At 39.7% G+C, this 13,095-nt stretch overlaps 1 non-coding gene across 1 annotated transcript; it reads left to right on the top strand.

Annotated features, from left to right (window-relative positions):
• Nucleotides 1-12,734: 12,734 nt before the first annotated feature.
• LOC130964677 (small nucleolar RNA R71) lies at nt 12,735-12,842 on the top strand. The gene has a single exon (XR_009080762.1). It is a non-coding gene; the product is annotated as a small nucleolar RNA R71 (small nucleolar RNA).
• Nucleotides 12,843-13,095: the final 253 nt, after the last annotated feature.

The raw sequence follows: 13,095 nt of genomic DNA, 5'->3' as shown, positions 1-13,095 counted from the left end.
AAGATTCTAATTAAGGAATCCAAGAGATAAACATTCAAGCCTTGTTTGCTTGTAGAACGGAAGTGGTTGTCAGGCACGCGTTCATAAGTGAGAATAATGATGAGCGTCACATAATCATCACATTCATCATGTTCTTGGGTGCGAATGAATATCTTAGAACAAGAATAAGCTGAATTGAATAGAAGAACAATAGTAATTGCATTGATACTCGAGGTATAGCAGAGCTCCACACCTTAATCTATGGTGTGTAGAAACTCCACTGTTGAAAATACATAAGAACAAGGTCTAGGAATGGCCGAATGGCCAGCCTCCCAAAGAGGGTTCAGTCATAAAAACATGATCAAAAGATTCCTAATACAATAGCAAAAGGTCCTATTTGTAGATAACTAGTAGCTTAGGGTTTACAAAGATGAGTAAATTACATAAAAATCCACTTCTGGGCCCACTTGGTGTGTGCTTGGGCTGAACATTGAAGCTTTCATGTGTAGAAACTTTTCTTGGAGTTAAACGCCAGCTTTTGTGCTAGTTTGGGCGTTTAACTCCCATTCTTGTGCCAGTTCCGGCGTTTAACGCCAGAATTCTTGAGCTGACTTGGAACGCTTGTTTGGGCCATCAAATCTCGGGCAAAGTATAAACTATTATACATTTCTGGAAAGCCCAGGATGTCTAATTTCCAACGCAATTGAGAGCGTGCCAATTGGGCTTCTGTAACTCCAGAAAATCCACTTCGAGTGCAGGGAGGTCAGAATCTAACAGCATCTGCAGTCCCTTTCAGCCTCTGAATCAGTTTTTAGCTCAGGTCCCTCAATTTTAGCCAGAAAATATATGAAATCACAGAAAAATACACAAACTCATAGTAAAGTCCAGAAAAGTGAATTTTAACTAAAAACTAATAAAAATATAATAAAAACTAACTAAAACATACTAAAAACATACTAAAAATAATGCCAAAAAGCGTATAAATTATCTGCTCATCACTTGGTAATCCAGTCTCTCTAAGCTTGAACAATTGCCTAATGTCTTAATTTAATTGCTCATGGGAAGGGATGAAGTTTGATCACTGATTATACCACACACCTTCATAGATCAAAGTATTTGTAGGATTACATGTCACTATATCCATCCAACCCCCAACCTAATCCAGCATGAGAAAGCATTTCTAGCATGATTTCCTCATTCCTCTCTCAAGGTTCAGAGGAAATCCAAGTATGAACAGCGTCTCTGTCGAGACAACTTGTTCAATTGAGTTAAGATCGAAAGCTTTCTAGCAAAATCAAGAGAAAAGAAAGAAGAAGAAGATGAAAACTATTATTGATCCATTGAATTACAACAGAGCTCCCTAACGCAATGAAAAGAGTTAGTTGTTCATTGCTCTATTCAAACAAAAAAGAAAGAAAGTGCAGAAAAATAAAGATGAAGATTAGGAATTCAAAACAGAATATGAAAATTGAAGATTCATAAATGAGAATTACAAATTAAAACTAAACTACTACTAAGGAAGAAAAGAAGAGAAAAGGAAGAAGAGTGTATGAGGGGAGGGTTCCTTTGATGTTTAATTGAGTTGTTTATCTTACTTTTCTTGCAATTGGTAGTTGGTAGATTTATCTTTCCTTGCAATTTACCATGCTTTCCTTTTATGCCTTTGATGCCAAGGCATCTTAGGCTAGTTTCACAAGTCTTTTTCATTTGCTTTCATTAGGTTTTATGCACTTTCTTAAGCTATAAGCAAGTATTTGGGTGAGAATTTCATACATCCCTTGATTCAATTAAACTTGGTTATTTATGTGCTTTTCATAAGATTTTATGCAAATTTTACTTGATGATTGAATGATGCAAATATCTTGTAATTATAGCACACTTTGATACAATTGTTTGATTGATAATAGGTGGAAAAGAAGCTAAGGAAGGGCAAGCAAACAAGCAACAAAAGGGCCATGGAAAGGAACAAAGGAAGCAAAGTTGGTGGCCAAAGTTGGCTCACTAATGTTGCCTCAAACATTGATGAAGAGAAGGAGAGACCAACGTTGGAGCCAAAGTTGGCCTCCAACATTGCCTCAAACGTTCATTCTCAAGAGGTGCAAAGTTGGCCACCAACTTTGCCTCAAACGTTGGCTAAGAAAGGTGCATAGTTGGAGCCAAAGTTGGCCTCCAACTATACCTCAAACTACTAAGCAAGAAGGCAACGTTTGAGCCCAAAGTTGGACCTCAAACGCTACCTCAAATGTTGGCCATGAGGAAGGTGCATAGTTGGAGCCAAAGATGGCTTCTAACTGTGCCTCAAAATACTCAATTCAAGGTGCATAGTTGGAGCAAAAGTTGGTAGTCCAACATTGCAAGCAACGTTGAGGGAAGGAGGTGCCAACGTTGGAGGGAATGTTGGTGGTCCAACATTACCTCCAATGGGCTCGATGGTTTTCAAATTTTGGAGTTGAAAAAATGTGAAGTGACGCGTACGCGTGGATGAGTATTTTAGCCAGTTGTGCACACGCGCAAAACACTGTTATGAGGCATGCGCGTGGGCGACGCACACACGTGGGTAAGCAAACGTTGGTGCACCAACGTTGGGTCCAACATTGAGTCCAACATTGGGTCAAACTTAATGACCAACGTTCCAACACTATCTTACAAAGTTTGACCCAATGTTCTTGCTCAAACGTTGAACCCCAACGTGAACTCCAACGTCAATTCCAACTTCAATACAAAATGGCACCCATGCAGAGTATGAACATTAATTTGCAAACATCCTCATCAATGCTACTAAAGGCCACTCCCAACTAGCTTCAATAGAGGTCAAAGCCCACATATAAAGACTTCAAGAATGAATGAAGAAAGTGTATAAATAGATAGAATTGAAGTTAGTTAGGGACTCTGGACTAGATTTTTACTTTTTACTTTTGGGAAGACTAAAAGGGGAAACCCTAAATTACTTTTCTCTATATTTTTTGTCTAGTTCATGTACTTTCTTTCCTTTTTCATTTTCTGTTGGAATTGAGCTATGAAAACTAAACCCCTCTTCATTGGGTTAGAGAGCTCTGTTGTAATTCAATAGATCAATAACAGTTTTCATTCTTCTTCTTTCTTTTCTCTTGATTTTGCTAGAAACCTTTTAATCTTCATTCCATTAAACAATTGTCTCGACAGAGAAATTAGTTATAATTGGATTTCCTTTGAACCTTGAGAGAGGAATGAGGAAATCATGCTAGAAATGCTTTCTCACATTGGATTAGGTTGGGGGTTGGATGGATATAGTGACATGTAATCCTACCAATACTTTGATCTATGAATTTGTGTGGTATAATCAGTGACCAAACTTCATCTCTTTCCATGAGCAATTAAATCAAGACATTGGACAATTGTTCAAGCTTAGAGAGATTGGGATCCAATCACCTAAGATTTCCAAGAAGATCAATGAATGCATTGATTGAGGAAGAGATGAAAATGTTTTGATCTGGAGAATGCAATATCTCCTAAGCCCAATGAATCCCCCACTCTGATCTCACCCGTTCTCTTACATTTGTTGTTTACTTTTATGCTTAATCACCCCATTCCCATTTATTTTCTTGCAATTTACTTTATGCTATTTACATTCCGTAATTTATTTTCCGTCATTTACATTCCTTGCTATTTACTTTTCCCGCCATTTAATTTTCTGCACTTCCAAATTCAAATATGCTTAGTTCAACTAGAACACTCATCTAATTAAAGTTGCTCAACTAATCAATCCCTGTGGGACTCGACCTCAATCTATTGTGAGTTTTTACTTGATGACAATTTGGTGCACTTGCCGGTGAAAATTTGTTGAGAGACAGATTTTCGTGCATCAAGTTTATGGCGCCATTGCCGGGGATTCATTATGTATTGACAATGACTAAATTGGAGGATAACTAGATTGAACATTTTTCTTTTCTTTGTTAATTAGTTTCAATTTCAGCTGTTTACTTTTATCTTCTACAATTTGAGTTATTTTTCTTTATTTCTTTACTTTTTAGCACACTAATCCACTAACTGTTTGTTCAATTGCACTAACCAATCTAACTATAATTTTTAGTGAATTCTTCACTTGCTGTTTGCATGTGTTTGCTGAGTGTATGACAGGTAGAAGAGGAGAAACTGCAACCTCTTTTGATACTGAACCTGAGAGGACCTTCCTTAGACTAAGGAGGGAATCAAGAAGAAAGAAGGCTATTGGTGCAAGGAAGAAGAGGAGGACTTAGATATGAATAAGGAGGATGATATGGCGAACCATCAAGAGGAAGTGGTGCATAATCATGCCAGAGAAGGCGCAGCCAATCATGCTGGGTAGGCGAGAAGAGTTTTAGGCTCTTACATCAACCCAAACCAAGGAAACTGTGGAAGTATCATCCTAAAACCAACCATTCATGCCAATAACTTCGAGTTAAAGCCTCAACCCATCACTCTTGTCCAAAACAATTGTTCATTCATAGGAAGTGCCCAAGAAGACCCCAATCAACATCTAACCAAATTCTTAAGAATCTATGATACAGTGAAGTCCAACGGTGTCCATCCTAACACCTACAGATTGCTTTTATTTCCCTTTTCTCTAAGGGATAAAGCATCTAAGTGGCTAGAATCCTTTCCTAAGGAGAGTTTGATAACTTGGGAAGATGTGGTGAATAAGTTTTTGGCAAAGTTTTACCCTCCCCAAAGAGTTAATAGACTGAGAGCTAAGGTTCAAATATTCAGGCAACAAGATGGTAAAACTCTATATGAAGCATGGGAGAGATATAAAGAGCTGACAAGGAAATGCCTTCCAGACATGTTCAATGAGTGGGTACAGCTACACATTTTCTATGAAGGTCTGTCACAAGAGTCAAAGAAAGCCTTGGATCACTCTTCTGGAGGCTCTCTCAACAAGAAGAAGACAATTGAAGAGGCTATAGATGTAATAGAAATAGTGGCCAATAATGAATATTTCTATGCCTTTGATAGAAGCACCAACAGAGGGGTGATGGAATTCAATCACATGAATGCAATTCTGGCTTAGAACAAGATTATCACTAAGCAATTGGCAGACCTTACAAAGCAGATATAGAGGAATCAAGTTGTAGCAATCCATGCTCAACCACCAGCACAAGAAGAGTTGAACTCAGAGGAAGGAGGTGAATGGGAGTAAGTCAATTATGTTGGAAACTCATCAAGACAAGCCTATGATCCATACTGATGCCAGGGCATCTTGGCCAGTTTCACTGACCTTTTCTTTACTGTTTTAGGGTAGTTTCATGCATTTTCTTAGTAAATAGGCAAGTTTTGGATGAAAATACACTTACACCTTGATTCAAGAAAACATTGTGAACTTTACATGATCTCATGAGAATTAGGTAGGAATTGAATGATATAATTGATGATGCATAATCTCATGACTTGGAACAGAGCTTTGATGTATTTTAATTGCTTGATTTCAGGACAAAGGAAGCAAGAAGGAGCCACGTTAGTTGTCACGTTAAGCTAATTAACGTGATCACTAACGTGGAATGGGGACAAGCTTGTAACGTTAATGAAAAAAGTGATCGCCAATAATGCCCTCGACGCCATCATAGCCCACGTTAGTTGCCACGTTAAGTACATTAATGTGGTAGCTAACGTGGAGGAAAAGAGGAGCTCCAATGTTAGTGGTAAAAGTGAATGCCACTAACGTTCCACAAAGGCACACTTAGCCACGTTAAGAGCCACGTTAATCCAATTAACGTGAACTCTAACGTGGGGGGGGGGGGGAGGAAGCAATCACCACGTTAGTGACACTAACCTTTGTCACTAACGTTGGATTAAGCCAAGAGTGCCCACGTTAGTGGTCACGTTAAGACCACTAACGTGAAGAGTAACGTGGAGTTAAGCATGATAGGCCAACGTTAATGACACTCACCTTTGTCACTAACGTTGGAGATGGCAATCACCACCACGTTAGTGGTCACGTTAATCCAATTAACGTGAACTCTAACGTGGGAAGGAGGGGTGTTTGGAGCGTTAGTGACAAAGGTAAGTGTCACTAACGCTCTCGAAGCTTAGGCATGACCGCGTTAAGGGTCACGTTAGTTACACTAACGTGAACTCTAACGTGGGGAGAAGACCCAAGAGCCAACGTTAATGAGAAAGGTGAACGCCAATAACGTTTGTGAAGGACCAAGAGGCAACATTAGTGGTCACGTTAGTGCCACTAACGTTGAAGTTAACGTGGATCATTAGTGGGTTGGAACGTTAGTGGAAAAAGTGATCGTCACTAACGTTCTCGAACCCACATTATCACTTAACGTTAAAACCACTAACGTCCTAACTAACGTCCATGTCTAACTCACACTTTTCTGCAAGCAAAGCTGAGCCCACTAAAGATTGTAACTGCTTCAACTCAAGATCAAAGGCCCATATCTAAGACTTGAAGAACTAACTAGAAGATCAAGAAGAGTAGTATATATAGGAGTATTTTTGAACTAGAAAGAATCTTGGCAATTTGGAGAACTACATCTTGTATATTTACTTTTTTGCACTTTTCTAGCTACGGAGGAATGTACTTTTTTCTACAATTTTCCATTTTCATTTCCAGAGCTATGAACAACTAAACCCCCTCTTATTGGGTTAGGGAGCTCTGTTGTAATTTGATGGATCAATTATAGTTTTTTTCTTCTTCCTCTTTCTTGTCTCTTGATTTACTAGAAGGCTTTCGATCTTAATTCAATTGGTTAGTTGTCTTGGAAAAGAAACTCTCCATAATTGGATCACTTTTGAGCCTTGGAATAGGGATGAGGAGATCATGCTAAAAATGCTTTCTCATGTTGGACCAAATTGGGGTTTGGACGGATATAGTGAAATGTAATCCTCCCAACACTTTGATTTGGAAATACATGTGGTATAATCAGTGACATCACTTCATCTCTTTCCATGAGCAATTAATTCAAGGAATTGGGCAATTGTTCAAGCTTAGAGAGATTGGGTTGTGGTGCACGAAATTGTGATCTCTACTTTTCACAACTCAAATAATCCCCGGTAATGAATCCAAAAACTTGGTGCTCAATACCACGGTATAAACATAATTTCACAACTTCGCACAACTAACCAGCAAGTGCACTGGGTCGTCCAAGTAATAAACCTTATGCGAGTAAGGGTCGATCCCACGGAGATTGTTGGTATGAAGCAAGCTATGGTCACCTTGTAAATCTTAGTCAGGCAGATTCAAATGGTTATGGATGATGTATGAATAAAACATAAAGATAAAGATAGAGATACTTATGTAATTCATTGGTGAGAACTTCAGATAAGCGAATGGAGATGCTTTGTCCCTTCTGTCTCTCTGCTTTCCTACTGTCTTCATCCAATCCTTCTTACTCCTTTCCATGGCAAGCTGTATGTTGGGCATCACCATTGTCAGTGGCTACAGTCCCATCCTCTCAGTGAAAATGTTCAACACACCCTGTCACGGCACGGCTAATCATCTGTCGGTTCTCAATCAGGTTGGAGTAGAATGCATTGATTCTTTTGCGTCTGTCACTAACGCCCAGCCTTCAGGAGTTTGAAGCTCGTCACAGTCATTCAATCATTGAATCCTACTAAGAATACCACAGACAAGGTTTAGACCTTCCGGATTCTCTTGAATGCTGCCATCAATTCTAGCTTATACCACGAAGAATCCGATTAAAGAATCCAAGAGATAAACATTCAAGCCTTGTTTGCTTGTAGAACGGGAGTGGTTGTCAGGCACGCGTTCATAAGTGAGAATGATGATGAGCGTCACATAATCATCACATTCATCAAGTTCTTGAGTGCGAATGAATATCTTGGAATAAGAACAAGCTGAATTGAATAGAAGAACAATAGTAATTGCATTAATACTCGAGGTACAGCAGAGCTCCACACCTTAATCTATGGTGTGTAGAAACTCCACCGTTGAAAATACTTAAGAACAAGGTCTAGGCATGGCCGAATGGCCAGCCTCCCAATACATGATCAAAAGACTCAAAATGATCAAGGATCCAAAGATTCGAAGATCTAAAGATGATCTAAGATCCCAAGATGAAAATACAATAGCAAAAGGCCTTATTTATAAAGAACTAGTAGCCTAAGGTTTACAGAAATGAGTAAATGACAGAAAAATCCACTTCCGGGCCCACTTGGTGTGTACTTGGACTGAGCATTGAAGCATTTTCGTGTAGAGACTTCTCTTGGAGTTAAACGCCAGCTTTATGCCAGTTTGGGCGTTTAACTCCCATTCTTGTGCCAGTTTCGGCGTTTAACGTTGGCATTCTTGAGCTGATTTGGAACGCCGGTTTGAGCCATCAAATCTCGGGTAAAGTATGGACTATGATATATTGCTGGAAAGCCCAGGATGTCTACTTTCCAACGCCGTTGAGAGCGCGCCAATTGGGCTTCTGTAGCTCCAGAAAATCCACTACGAGTGCAGGGAGGTCAGAATCCAACAGCATCTGCAGTCCTTTTCAGTCTCTGAATTAGATTTTTGCTCAGGTCCCTCAATTTCTGCCAGAAAATACCTGAAATCACAAAAAAACACACAAACTCATAGTAAAGTCCAGAAAAGTGAATTTTAACTAAAAACTAATAAAAATATACTAAAAACTAACTAAAACATACTAAAAACATACTAAAAACAATGCCAAAAAGCGTACAAATTATCCGCTCATCACAACACCAACCTTAAATTGTTGCTTGTCCTCAAGCAACTAAAAATCAAATAAGATAAAGAGAAGAGAATATGCAATGAATTCCAAAAACATCTATGAAGATCAGTATTAATTAGATGAGCGGGGCTTTTAGCTTTTTGCCTCTGAACAGTTTTGGCATCTCACTCTATCCTTTGAAATTCAGAATAATTGGCTTCTATAGGAACTCAGAATCCAGATAGTGTTATTGATTCTCCTAGTTAAGTATGATGATTCTTGAACACAGCTACTTTATGAGTCTTGGCCGTGGCCCAAAGCACTCTGTCTTCCAGTATTACCACCGGATACATACATGCCACAGACACATAATTGGGTGAACCTTTTCAGATTGTGACTCAGCTTTGCTAGAGTCCCCAATTAGAGGTGTCCAGGGTTTTCTTAAGCACACTCTTTTTGCCTTGGATCACAACTTTCTTTTTCTTTCTTCTTTTCTTTTTCTCTTTCTCTTTTTTTTTCTTTTTTCGTTTTTTTCGCTTCTTTTCTTTTTTTTTTGTATTCACTGCTTTTTCTTGCTTCAAGAATCATTTTTATGATTTTTCAGATCCTCAGTAACATGTCTCCTTTTTCATCATTCTTTCAAGAGCCATCCATTCATGAACAACAAATTCAAAAGACATATGCACTGTTTAAGCATACATTCAGAAAACAAAAGTATTGCCACCACATCAAAATAATTAATCTATTATAAAATTTAAAATTCATGCAATTCTTCTCTTTTTCAATTAAGAACATTTTTCATTTAAGAAAGGTGATGGATTCATAGGACATTCATAACTTTAAGGCATAGACACTAAGACACTAACGATCATAAGACACAAACATAGATAAACATAAGCATTAAAATTCGAAAAACAGGAAAATAAAGAACGGGTCCACCTTAGTGATAGCGGCTTGTTCTTCCTCTTGAAGATCTTATGGAGTGCTTGAGCTCCTCAATGTCTCTTCCTTGCCTTTGTTTCTCCTCTCTCATGATTTTTTGATCTTCTCTAATTTCATGGAGGAGGATGGAATGTTCTTGGTGCTCCACCCTTAGTTGTCCCATGTTGGAACTCAATTCTCCTAGGAAGGTGTTGATTTGCTCCCAATAGTTTTGTGGAGGAAAGTGCATCCCTTGAGGCATCTCAGGGATTTCATGATGAGTGGGATCTCTTGTTTGCTCCATCCTTTTCTTAGTGATGGGCTTGTCCTCATCAATGGGGATGTCTCCCTCTATGTCAATTCCAACTGAATAACAGAGGTGACAAATGAGATAAGGAAAGGCTAACCTTGCCAAGGTAGAGGACTTATCCGCCACCTTATAAAGTTCTTGGGCTATAACCTCATGAACTTCTACTTCTTCTCCAATCATGATATTTGAAAGGGACCTCGGGGATCACCTTCTTCAAGGCCACGACTTCATAGAAGTGGTCTTGATGCACCCTTGAGATGAATCTCTCCATTTCCCATGACTCGGAGGTGAAAGCTTTTGCCTTCCCTTTCCTCTTTCTAGAGGTTTCTCCGGCCTTGGATGCCATAAATGGTTATGGAAAAACAAAAAGCAATGCTTTTACCACACCAAACTTAAAAGGTTTGCTCGTCCTCGAGCAAAAGAAGAAAGAAGAGAGTAGAAGAAGAATAAATAGAGGAGATGGAGATGGCTTTGTGTTTCGGCCAAAGGGGGAGAAGTAGTGTTTAGGGTGTGTGAATATGAAGGAGTGAAGATGGGTTTATAAAGGGGTGGAGAGAGGGGTAGGGTTCGGCTATGGGAGGGTGGGTTCGGGAAGGAAAGTGGTTTGAATTTGAATGGTGAGGTAGGTGGGGTTTTATGAAGGATGGATGTGAGTGGTGAAGAGAAAGATGGGATTTGATAGGTGAAGGGTTTTTAGGGAAGAGGTGTTGAGGTGATTGGTGAATGGGTGAAGAAGAGAGAGAGTGGTGGGGTAGGTGGGGATCCTGTGGGGTCTACAGATCCTGAGGTGTCAAGGAAAAGTCATCCCTGCACCAATTGGCGAGCAAAATTGCTCTTTGTGCCAATTCTGGCGTTAAACACCGGGCTGGTGCCCATTTATGGCGTTTAACGCCAGCTTCTTGCCCTTTCCTGGCGTTTAACGCCAGTCTGGTGCCCCTTTCTGGCATTAAACGCCCATTTGCTGCCCTTACTGGCGTTTAAACGCCAGCAAGTTCTCCTCCAGGGTGTGCTGTTTTTCTTTCTGTTTTTCATTCTGTTTTTTTACTTTTTCAATTGATTTTGTGACTTTCCATGATCATCAACCTACAGAAAACATAAAATAACAAAGGAAAATAGATAAAATATAACATTGGGTTGCCTCCCAACAAGCGCTTCTTTAATGTCAGTAGCTTGACAGTGGGCTCTCATGGAGCCTCACAAATGCTCAGAGCAATGTTGGAACCTCCCAACACCAAACTTAGAGTTTAGATGTGGGGGTTCAACACCAAACTTAGAGTTTGGTTGTGGCCTCCCAACACCAAACTTAGAGTTTGACTGTGGGGGCTCTATTTGACTCTGTTTTGAGAGAAGCTCTTCATGCTTCCTCTCCATAGTGACAGAGGGGTATCCTTGAGCCTTAAACACAAAGGACTCTTCATTCACTTGAATGATCAATTCACCTCTGTCAACATCAATTACAGCCTTTGTTGTGGCTAGGAAGGGTCTGCCAAGGATGATGGATTCATCCATGCACTTCCCAGTCTCTAGGACTATGAAATCAGCAGGGATGTAATGGTCTTCAATCTTTACCAGAACATCCTCTACAAGTCCATAAGCTTGTTTTCTTGAATTGTCTGCCATCTCTATTGAGATTCTTGCAGTTTGTACCTTAAAGATCCCTAGCTTCTCCATTAAAGAGAGAGGCATGAGGTTTACACTTGACCCTAAGTCACACAGAGCCTTCTTGAAGGTCATGGTGCCTATGGTACAAGGTATTGAAAACTTCCAAGGTCTTGTCTCTTTTGAGGTAATTTCTGCCTAGACAAGTCATCCAGTTCTTTGGTGAGCAAAGGGGGTTCATCCTCCAAAGTCTCATTACCAAATAACCTGTCATTTAGCTTCATGATTGCTCCAAGGTATTTATCAACTTTCTCTTCAGTGACATACTCATCCTCTTCAGAGGAAGAATACTCATCAAAGCTCATGAATGGCAGAAGTAAGTCCAATGGAATCTCTATGGTCTCATTTTGAGCCTCAGATTCCCATGGTTCCTCATTAGGGAACTCATTGGAGGCCAGTGGACGTCCATTGAGGTCTTCCTCAGTGGCGTTCACTGCCTCTTCCTCTTCTCCAAATTTGGCCATGTTGATGGCCTTGCACTCTCCTTTTGGATTTTCTTCTGTATTGCTTGGAAGAGTACTAGGAGGGAGTTCAGTAATTTTCTTGCTCAGCTGTCCCACTTGTGCCTCCAAGTTTCTAATGGAGTACCTTGTTTCAGTCATGAAACTTTGAGTGGTTTTGATTAGATCAGAGACCATGGTTGCTAAGTCAGAGTGGTTCTGCTTAGAATTCTCTGTCTGTTACTGAGAAGATGATGGAAAAGGCTTGCCATTGCTAAACCTGTTTCTTCCACCATTATTGTTGTTGAAACCTTGTTGAGGTCTCTGTTGATCCTTCCATGAGAGATTTGGATGATTTCTCCATGAAGAATTATAGGTGTTTCCATAGGGTTCTCCCATGTAATTCACCTCTTCCATTGAAGGGTTCTCAGGATCATAAGCTTCTTCTTCATATGAAGTATCCTTAGTACTGCTTGGTGCATTTTGCATTCCAGACAGACTTTGAAAAATCAAATTGACTTGCTGAGTCAATATTTTGTTCTGAGCCAATATGGCATTCAGATTGTCAATCTCAAGAACTCCTTTCTTCTGATTTGTCCCATCGTTCATAGAATTTCTTTCATAAGTGTACATGAATTGGTTATTTGCAACCATTTCAATTAGTTCTTGAGCTTCTGTAGGCATCTTCTTCAGATGAAGAGATCCTCCAGCAGAGCTATCCAAAGACATCTTGGACAGTTCAGACAGACCATCATAGAAGATACCTATGATGCTCCATTCAGAAAGCATGTCAGAAGGACACTTTTTGATCAATTGTTTGTATCTTTTCCAAGCTTCATAGAGGGATTCTCCTTCCTTCTGTCTAAAGGTTTGGACTTCCACTCTAAGCTTACTCAATTTTTGAGGTGGAAAGAACTTTGCCAAGAAGGCATTGACTAGCTTTTCCCAAGAGTTCAGGCTTTCTTTAGGTTGTAAGTCCAACCATATTCTAGCTCTGTCTCTTACAGCAAAAGGGAATAGCATAAGTCTGTAGACCTCAGGGTCAACCCCATTAGTCTTGACAGTGTCACAGATTTGCAAGAATTCAGCTAAAAACTGATGAGGATCTTCCAATGGAAGTCCATGGAACTTGCAATTCTGTTGC

Source organism: Arachis stenosperma, chromosome 2 (assembly GCF_014773155.1).
Source record: "Arachis stenosperma cultivar V10309 chromosome 2, arast.V10309.gnm1.PFL2, whole genome shotgun sequence".
Classification (NCBI taxonomy): domain Eukaryota; kingdom Viridiplantae; phylum Streptophyta; class Magnoliopsida; order Fabales; family Fabaceae; genus Arachis; species Arachis stenosperma.
The sequence above is the reverse complement of the archived record's forward strand: the minus strand, read 5'-3'. Positions and strand labels throughout refer to the sequence as shown.